Genomic DNA, 9828 nt, shown 5'->3' with positions numbered 1-9828 from the left:
TAGCTAAGCCTACTTTTAACACTTCTTAATCAAAGACTAGCCAAGTTTCTTAATTTCTTAAAAATCTAAGCGAAAGAGAATAGGTTATTAAAGATTTTATAATCATTGTAGACAAACCCTTACACCACTTTACCATCAATATTTCTTCACTCGTGAATGCATTCAAACCATGTTAATGGTTTGTATATGAGAGGCCCAGACAGAATATCTACCTTTAAGTAATGTAAACAGTAAATTTATGTGGACTTTTAAACTTAATTGCTTACATTGATCCTCTTAAATATATTAATAGATATATTTATATATCTAAACTCTTAATTCATGGCAGTTGCATTTTGTTTTACCCTATTTACAGCATATTACCCAAAGAAAATGCTTCAAAATGAGTCAATCATCTGACACACTACTGTAACGATGAAATATTTATTGTTGTAGATGGGTGTTTCAAACTATAACATCATTGTACGATGTACATATTTTATAAAATTGGTGAAAAAAGGCATATGTTAAAAGCCAGATGTTAATATATGGGCGTTAACACTCCCTTTAAGTTGTATTGTTTATAACGAAATTGATGTTCTCTAATTTTGATCCATCTAAACATTTTGGCAGGGCCTCTGACCGACAAAAAAATTTTTTTATGGTCACCAATGAGGAAAGTGTGCAAGTTTAATACATATTCTATTCCCTATATATTCAATATTAACTTTACTATAATCACAGTACAATTTTGTCACACATGCCAAGACTCATTTTAGACATCATTAATAGAATTTAAATAGATCTTAAAACTGACGAAAAATGAAAAGAGAAGTTGTGGTCATGTACTTCCTTAGAGCAAGAACTGAAAAGTCACAAGTTATGCTGTTTGTTTATATAAGTTTGTTCTGGATACCAAGTTTCCACCGTGCAAGAAAAGACAGTGACTGTCCTAGGTACAAAGTTTCTTTTATATTTTTATATTAGACAAGAGAGTCATTTAATTTGTACTGCGTTAACTGAAGATAGTACAAGTAAAAGTCTGTGTGTGAACTAGGTTTTGATAGATTTAACCAGTACGACGTTATAATTTTGCACGCTCGTTCAACCACTTCCAGAGTAAAAGATATTATGCTGAAATTACACAATGCTTATTATAATCTTAACAATATCTAAGTTCATGCGTTGCAAAAGTACTTCCATTAAAGAAGGACAATGCTGAATTATCAATGGTAAAGTAGTTCAGCCTGACAGCAGCTGATAATGTAAGTTTCTGATTCGGGGTCGCCCTGAGTTCAACTTAGTTTTGAACATAAAAGTAAACAGGTTTATTTGATACTGATAAATTATACTTGATAGTTTTACCATGAATTTACTACTTAAATGGTGCGTATTCATGTTGAGGATGTGCGGCTTAATTATTGTTAGTCTGTCTTCATTACTTCTAGATCTAAAACGTTTAATTTGTTTCCTACTTTTCGTAAGATAAGAACTGTCTCCTTCAGTTTGGTTTTAAAGTGACGTGATATTTTAAAAAACGTACCATAAATGCACAAAATCTCTGCTTCATCCCCGATCAACGATAAGTATTTAAGCAAGCTGTCATGCAAAAGTCTACAAAACCCCCTCCTCCATCAGTCTAATATTTTACTAAATTTTATTATCGTAATTCTGATTTAGTTTTAAAACTCAACAGTAATTGTATTTCTAAACCCGTTTTTTATGGGGATGTGGTTTACAAACTTCGTAAGATCTTGGGTCATGGTAATTTTCCAAATGTATTTGGAAAGATTATCAAACGTTTTATTAAAAGAGATTACGACCCAACTGTTTGAGACATACCGCATGTTTAGTGTTCAACCCGTTTACAGTTGGACACTACGCTTCCCCCATTTGATTGCGTCTGACGGAAGAGGGGGAGGACTCTATGATGAGCAGTTTTTTAAATCCTACCAGGACTGAACTGTTTTGATATTTGTCTTCTGGCCTGTTTCGTCGGGCCCTTAAGGGTGTTTCTCTTGTTGCTCTGTCTTCTGAAAAGGCATTGAGTACATACGTTTTTGGTTCTTAAGGTTTGCTTTTTATATATTTATACACGAGCATTTTTGTGTTTTACATGCCATGCCTTTTTGTTTCCATTACGTGTGTTAGAGATTCACATGGAGGGGATCTTTGGAACATGGTGGGGGTAAGAGTGAGGTTGGGTGCGCACCATAGACCGGTTTAAGCTCCCCAGTGGTGTTTTTGCCACTGACCGTTCCAAGGCGGTGCCCCACTGTGTTCCTTTGTTCGTTTTGTCCTTGTGTGTATGCTTATTATTCGTCTTGTCCTTATGTGTTGGCTTTGAGTGTGTGTGTGTGTGTGTGTGTTGTTCGTTTTGTCCTGATGTGTAAGCTTTGAGTGTGTGTGTGTGTGTGTGTGTGTGTGTGTGTGTGTGTGGTGCACGCGTTTGCGTGCTGGGGGGTTCGTTTTGAGGAGGCTGCGCTTTTGGTACGTGGCTTTCCCTGTTTGATATTTTTCTTTGTTTTCCTAGGCTTTGACAGGGTTTGGTAGTGAAGGCTTACCTGTTATCATTGTGTTCTTTTATAGACTACTTACGCACATGTAAAAGATGTAATATAACTGCAGTTGCTGTAGCTCAACTCATAATATTTGCTTTTTAGAATCGGACGCAACTGGTTTCAGTGTAGTCTGGCAGAAATCAGGGATGAATTTTCAGATGTATTAGAATGCGGGTCAACATTGCGGGACATGTTTATGACTTTTGCAATATTCCTGTCGGGCAGTGGCTACCTTACACCGACGCTAACAGCGATTGACATGGCTGTGTTCAAGGTATATAACAAAGCCAGTTTACTGGAAACAGTATAATAGAATTAAATAAGACCATCCTATAACATTTGTGTGCAAATATGCAGCAATTTATATAGACTGTAATTTCATTCCATGAATTTGAGCGCAGGTTTCTAAATCTTGAAAGGTTTAAGGTACATTGTACATGAAGACATTTTAGCAGAATTACTTAAGTCAAGCCGAATTTTCGTTATCCATTTTAGTCAGGTGGTATTAGCAATAAAAGAGCGATAGAAATCGTCAGTTGAGGGCCAGTATGGTAATACTCAAAAGTAATATTCGGGAGACAATGTATATGTTAGAGCTTGAACCTTTCCCGTCTCTGAAAAAAAAACACGAAAAACGACAAATGGGAATATAGTTAGCAGGGTCATGATGTAAAATTCTGATATTGTGATTTTTCTAAATAGCTTTCTTTCTTTCTTTACACTTTGGAACCACGTTTAAGACCCGTTTATTTATCACGACATTTTTACATTACATTAATATAGGACATAGTTTTGGCCATTTCTAGAAAACGTAATTTTTAGAATAGGAATAACAAATTAATGATATGTCGATAGGAAAGCTTGAACGAGTAGCTTGTTTTAGTCAGCAAGTGGCTCGTTGATAATAAATTGCCATTGCATCTAGGTGAAACTGTCCATAATATTTGTCTGTACACCCAGACTGGGGATAGATCCCAGTTCAAACATAATTTTAATGGTCCCATTATTGATCCAACTTCATCGGTTAAGGGTCTTGGTGCTACTTTGGATCAAAGTTTATCATGTGATTTTATGGGTCATACGGTCATTGAAAAGGTCAGTTCAAGTTTAAGATTTCTGCATAGGAGATGTGAGTACCTCTAACCTTTTAGCATTTGTTTTCATTCAGAATCATTGTGATTATGCTGTAGCTTTGGTATTATTGTTTAAGTAAAATGTGTAACAAAAACTGTAAACAACCCCTTTTTGTACTTAGACATTTTTCAACAAAATTATGTTCGCGATTATTGACAAGTAAACATTTGAGTTATTATATATAACAACTTAATAAAACTTCTCATACGTCTTTGCCATTGTAATGTCAACTAAATAACATTGATCTAAATACTCGTTTATTTTAATGGAAGTATGCCCCTTTTTATTCTCAGTAATGATTTTTTTTTCTTTTTGTAATATTTTGTTTGCAGTTAATATGGTAAAAGTTAAATGAAATTTCCAACACACCTTTCCATACTATTACCAGCTGTATGAATACGTCCTGTAACTTTTTTTCATTTTTATGAAATCATACCCCTTTTTGTACTTTGTCATATTTTGCAACAAAGTACTATTACCAGCGAGTTAATTTCTCAGTAATTGTGCATCATAAATCACTGATGCATGATCACTTGTCTTGAATATATTTTGCTACTCCAAAGTGTTAATTAGAAGTAATACAATAGGGTTGTTATCATAGTAGCTCGATCTTGGATGCTGTTTTCGGCTGGAGTGTATTTTTGCCAGATCGGACCCACATTTCAAAATCCACGAGAGTCGGATACAAAATCCCAGATCTAGCTACTGTTATATTGACCCTTTTATTTAATATATCCACCTTTTTGTAAAGTGTTGTTTTTTTTATATTGAACGAAATCCTCAATGTTTATCGATGTTAAAATGGAACTTTAAGTTGTTATGTGCGCTATTGTCAGATCATTGTTAATGAAAGTAGTCCGGAAACATACAATGTAGTGGACGCAACTTGACCCCGATGATTGACCTTTGTATTATAATACATAATGAGGCATAATTTTTGAAAAGGATTGTACGTAAAACGCTTCATCTCTTTGTATTCATAAATTAAAAGTTTTGTTGAAAAAACACGAGCTGCACGAGAAAATGGAAATATAAACTTGTGTAAATGTGAATAAATGTATTGAAATGTTTTACTGATCAAATGTGAGTATACATACTTTGATACTTATATAGTGCGCTGTATACAAACTAATTCCATAAGAGTACACAGCTACACGAAGCACCCCTAATTTCTACAATGAAATAATCGATATAAATAATTAATTTAAGATCAACCATCGCATGTTGCGACTACTATACAAAGGTACAATACGGATTTTTTTCTGCCTATTTATATTTACTTGTGAAATACAAGCCGATTATTTTACAGAATTTATATAGGTATATGTGTTGAGTTTCTAATTGTTATTGTTTTTTAATCAAACAACCCACTCCATGAAACATTTTGCAACCAAAAATAACTTCTCCTTCAGTGTTTGCTTTTTTTGCGTGCTTCTGCTGATATTTCTTGTTAATATTTGATGTTACGTGGTCGTTTCTGCGAAAACATATCAAAAGTTGTTTTTATTATTGTGAGAGAACTTATATTCTTGTTCGCATAGTTTGCATAACAGAATAAGAACTTTTTTTTAAAGAGTACGTTTTTATTGTTTTATATCATTTTTCTGATACCTATATCTGTTCTTTGAAATATAAACGTGATCGGACGGCACTAACAATTATCATTGTTGTAGGTGATAGAAGGTAATTAATGATTACAGTTTGTATATTTTTCCAGTAGGCAATTTGACCATATTTATTTATACTGAAGGTATACCATGTATTATGACCTTTGGCAAATATTTGTGACTTTTTACCTGCGAAGTATTTGTATAATAAAACTGATTGAATGAGTGAAGTTAATGAATCTTATCTTTACCCGAAATCAGTACTATTTGCTCAGATTACTTTCTGCTCAAATACAAAAAGCAACCATCTCCAGATTCGAGTTATTATGACCAAAGGAAGTGCAATGAAATGGGTCCAGTCGCTAAGGTGACCGTGTCGTAGACTAGCTGACAAAATATGTAGAATGTCATTAAAAAGTAGAGCTGATGTGACCTTAACGTCTCATATATAGATTTTTTCTCTGGTTACCTCTCCTAAATTATTCGTGTACCAATGGTTTGTAAAATATTTGAATAATGAGCTGGACATTTTTAGGGATCTGTCAAATCACACAATGTTTTAAACTAACAACCTCCAACTTATGATGACTATGCTTTAATAGCGTTTTTGTCTCCAAGCATTAACACTCCGGTCCTCCTTTAGTCTTAGTTTCCAGGAGAACGAACCACCTGCGTATTTTTTGCAATAATTCTCTATAAGGGTAAAACAACAGCAGACTTAAGAAGGTAGGTTACCTTAATATTTGTAATGTACGCTTGCCCTACCGGAAGCTAACGTGACGATTTACGACGTTTACGACAACTAAATGTGTTTGTATATTCATTTTACTAAAATAAATCATGTACCTGTCTCCGATCTGATGCTTTTAAAATGGTTTATTAATGCAGAAATAATGAATAATTGCCGCAGAATAGCTTCAAAACTTAAAATGAAGTCATTGACACCATGACATTACGTGTCAGTTACCGCGCAAAATTAAAATCGTTTATTTTGAATGTACGTTTTCTTTATTTGAACTATTTTCAAACTGCTATTATTTGCTGAAATATTTTTATAAATTTTTCGCTCTAAAAATGATCAATTATAATTTTGCTTCTTTTTTCAATTAAAAATTGGGCAGTTTAATTTGTATTACCTATTTTTCAGTTTCAGTTGATAAGGGGGGTGGGGGGGGGGGTCCCAGTTAGGTGTCTGCGCAAAATGTTTTTTGATTTTATTTATACTTTGTGGTAATATACCTACATGTATTAAGTTTCATTAACAAGTGTTACTGTTACCAGTTTTGACTTACTTTTATAGATATTCACATTTAAAGTGGAAGGGGTAATCTGACATGTGACCAGCGGGGAACACAATTTCTGTTATTTTATTAAAAATGGTTCTAACCTTTTACCTGAAACTTTCATGATAAAATAACTATGCAATGGACATTCACACAATATGTTGCATTTTAAATTGTACTGAATACTTTTTTCATTACAGAGCCACAAAGTGGTCTAATCAAATTTACTGATTTTCAATGGACGAACTTTACCAAAAAGCTAAAACATTTTTTATTAGTTGAGATATTAAGGTGTTATTTTCAGCAGATATTGTAAACTAAATAAACATTAAAATGACAGTATATCAGTATACTCTGATTAATATTGGAAGAGTGGTACACTCTCAAACTGGGAAAAAGTGGGTGGGGTAAATAAATATTCGAAGCAACACTACAAATATTGTGCAGTTGTTACGAAATGACCTCAGATTGTCTATTGCTATCTTAATTGTGCCCCCCATGAGTGGTGGGGGCATATAGATTTGCTCTTGTCCGTGCGTCCGTCCGTCCATCCGTCCGTGCGTCCGTCAGAAGTTCGTGACGCGCCTAGCTCAAAAAGTATTTGATATAAATTGATGAAACCTTGCAAGAGTCTTTATCATGATATGAACTTGCGCACTTTCTATTTTTCGTCTGACTCCGCCCCCTGATTTTAGAGTTACTGCCCCTGAAATAGTAAAAAATGCACATTTTCACCTTGTGACACGCCTAGCCCAAAAAGTATTTGATATAAATTGATGAAATCTTGCATGAGTCTTTATAATGATATGAACTTGCAAAATTCCTATTTTTCATTTGGCTCCGCCCCCTATTTCTAGAGTTATGGCCCCTGAAATAGTTAAAAATGCACATTTTCACCTTGTGACACGCCTAGCTCAAAAAGTACTTGATATAGATTCATGAAACCTTGCCTTAGTCTAAATCATGATATGAATTTGCGCATTTCCTATTTTTAATCTGGGTCCGCGCCCTATTTCTAGAGTAATGGCCCCTAAAATAGTCAAAAATGCACATTTTCACCTTGTGACACCCCTAGCTCAAAAAGTATTTGATATAAATTGATGAGTGTTTATCATGATATGAACTTGCGCACCTACTATTTTTTATCTGGGTCTGCCCCCTATTTCCAGAGTTATGGCCCCTGAAATAGTAAAACAATTCACACCCAGTGTCCTACAGACACATTCTAGTTTTATTAAATACAGACTTGGTCGATAAATTTTAACAAAACGTTTTTCTCTTTAATAAGACTTTATACATGTGTGCCATGGAAAAATCAATGCAGAAAATTTAATGTTAATTTGAACAATAGCTTTCCTCAAAATATACTGCCTCAGGCAAAACCTTTTGTTAAATACTTTGAGCTTTCAGGGTTAATTTGGATTGTCTAAATGTCATGTTCAAGGTTCATGCTTTTTCCATGACACACATGTATAAAGTGGGAATTTTTTTGTTAAAATTTATCAATCAATGCTGTATTTGATAAAATTAAGATAGTAATAGACAATATGAGGCCATTGCTTAACAACTCCACAATTTTTGTAGTGTTGCTTCGAATATTTATTTACCCCACCCACTTTTTCCCAGTTTGAGAGTGTACCACTCTTCCAATATTAATCAGAGTATACTGATATACTGTCATTTTAATGTTTATTTAGTTTATAATATCTGCTGAAAATAACACCTTAATATCTCAACTAATGAAAAATGTTTTAGCTTTTTGATAAAGTTCGTCCATTGAAAATCAGTAAATTTGATTAGACCACTTAGATCCCCCCCTTTGTTACTTATACACTAAATCTAAGCTCTGAAATTGCTCATTTCAGTAGAAAATTGTGGTTTCTTAAATTAAATTGATGTTACCATGGAAACGAATCCTGTGACCTATATGTGTAAATGTAAAATTCAAAAGCGTTGACACTGATATATTTAAGGAACACAGTTTCGGCTTTTTATTTGCATTTCAACAATATCCTTGAGAATCATTGCAGCATGCAGAACGATTTTTCCATAAAAAAATGTCTTGTCGCTTCTTAGATCAGCAGATTGTGATTTAACAGTATCATTTAGTATGTTTAGTTCTGTTTTTAAATGGTTTTAATTCGATATAGAGAACTTATGTGAACCCTTACTCTGCTAAATTTCTAAAGTGAATTTGTCCATCTTTGAATTTTGACAGTACCATTAAATGTTAAAAGGGTTCTCGAAGATTACAAAAAGATACTGACTGAACAGGTTAACAATTATGTTCGATGCCAAACCAGGACAGGCACTCCGAAGTATCGCGAACGATAAGTAATCAATTTTAAAACTGAAGTTACCTCCCTTTATAGTATTTAAAACCCAAAACAAATGGTCTCGGGATTTCTTATGCATTTCAGAGTACAATGAGGAAACATGTTATAGAAACAAAAAACAAAGAAAGCATAGCTATCACCTAATTGATTCTATTATGGCAAAACAAGATTCATTGGTTCAAAGAAAAACGCCACTGCCGTTCATGTGTATATAAAACCTTCCATTTTCTTTTTCAGAATGCTTAACAAAGGCGACTGTCACACAGGAGACAAGACTAGAAATATTTCAGTTATGGTACAGACATTCACGCAGTTAACATACTGTGCGATTTATGTACTTCAAGTGCTTTGCTTTGAAATTACACAAAAATGAACTGTTATACGTATTAAATAATTATTTTAATTCTATTTTATTTCATTTGATAGCAGCAGATCAAAAATTACTTTTGCAAATGTCAACATACAGTAAAATGTTCAGTCAGAGAAAGTACAAGAACAGAGAAATTACATTTGCAAACAGTGAAAGCTGCATTAACATCATTTAATATTAAAAAGAATTGTCTTATCTGATTGACAGATAAATTACACGTGAGTTACTATTTAAGAAATAATTTATAGCAAAACAGTGATTTAACACTATTTATGCACGGTGGGCTGTTATACGCCGGGCGTAGTAATTTCACGAGGGCTGCACTCGAGTGTGTAGTGTTAAGGATGTAGGTTACCTTAATATTTGAGTGTGCGCATGTCCAACCGGAAGCTAACGAGACGATTTACGACGATGTTTACGACAAACTAAATGTGTTTGTATATCCATTCTTCTAAAAATAATTCATGAACCTGTCTCCGATCTGATGCTTTATGATTTAATAATGCAGAAATAATGAATAAATAGCCGCAGAAACGCTTCAAAACAATGTTGCCTTAA

At 33.7% G+C, this 9828-nt stretch overlaps 1 long non-coding RNA gene across 1 annotated transcript; it reads left to right on the top strand.

The window, feature by feature from the left end:
- Positions 1 to 2643: 2643 nt before the first annotated feature.
- Positions 2644 to 9303, top strand: LOC128555304 (uncharacterized). Its single transcript, XR_008369962.1, has 2 exons — positions 2644 to 2814; positions 9138 to 9303. It is a non-coding gene; the product is annotated as an uncharacterized LOC128555304 (long non-coding RNA).
- The last annotated feature ends 525 nt before the right edge of the window (positions 9304 to 9828 follow it).

This window comes from Mercenaria mercenaria, chromosome 2 (genome assembly GCF_021730395.1).
Source record: "Mercenaria mercenaria strain notata chromosome 2, MADL_Memer_1, whole genome shotgun sequence".
Classification (NCBI taxonomy): Eukaryota; Metazoa; Mollusca; class Bivalvia; order Venerida; family Veneridae; genus Mercenaria; species Mercenaria mercenaria.
This window is presented reverse-complemented; position numbering and strand designations above follow the sequence as displayed.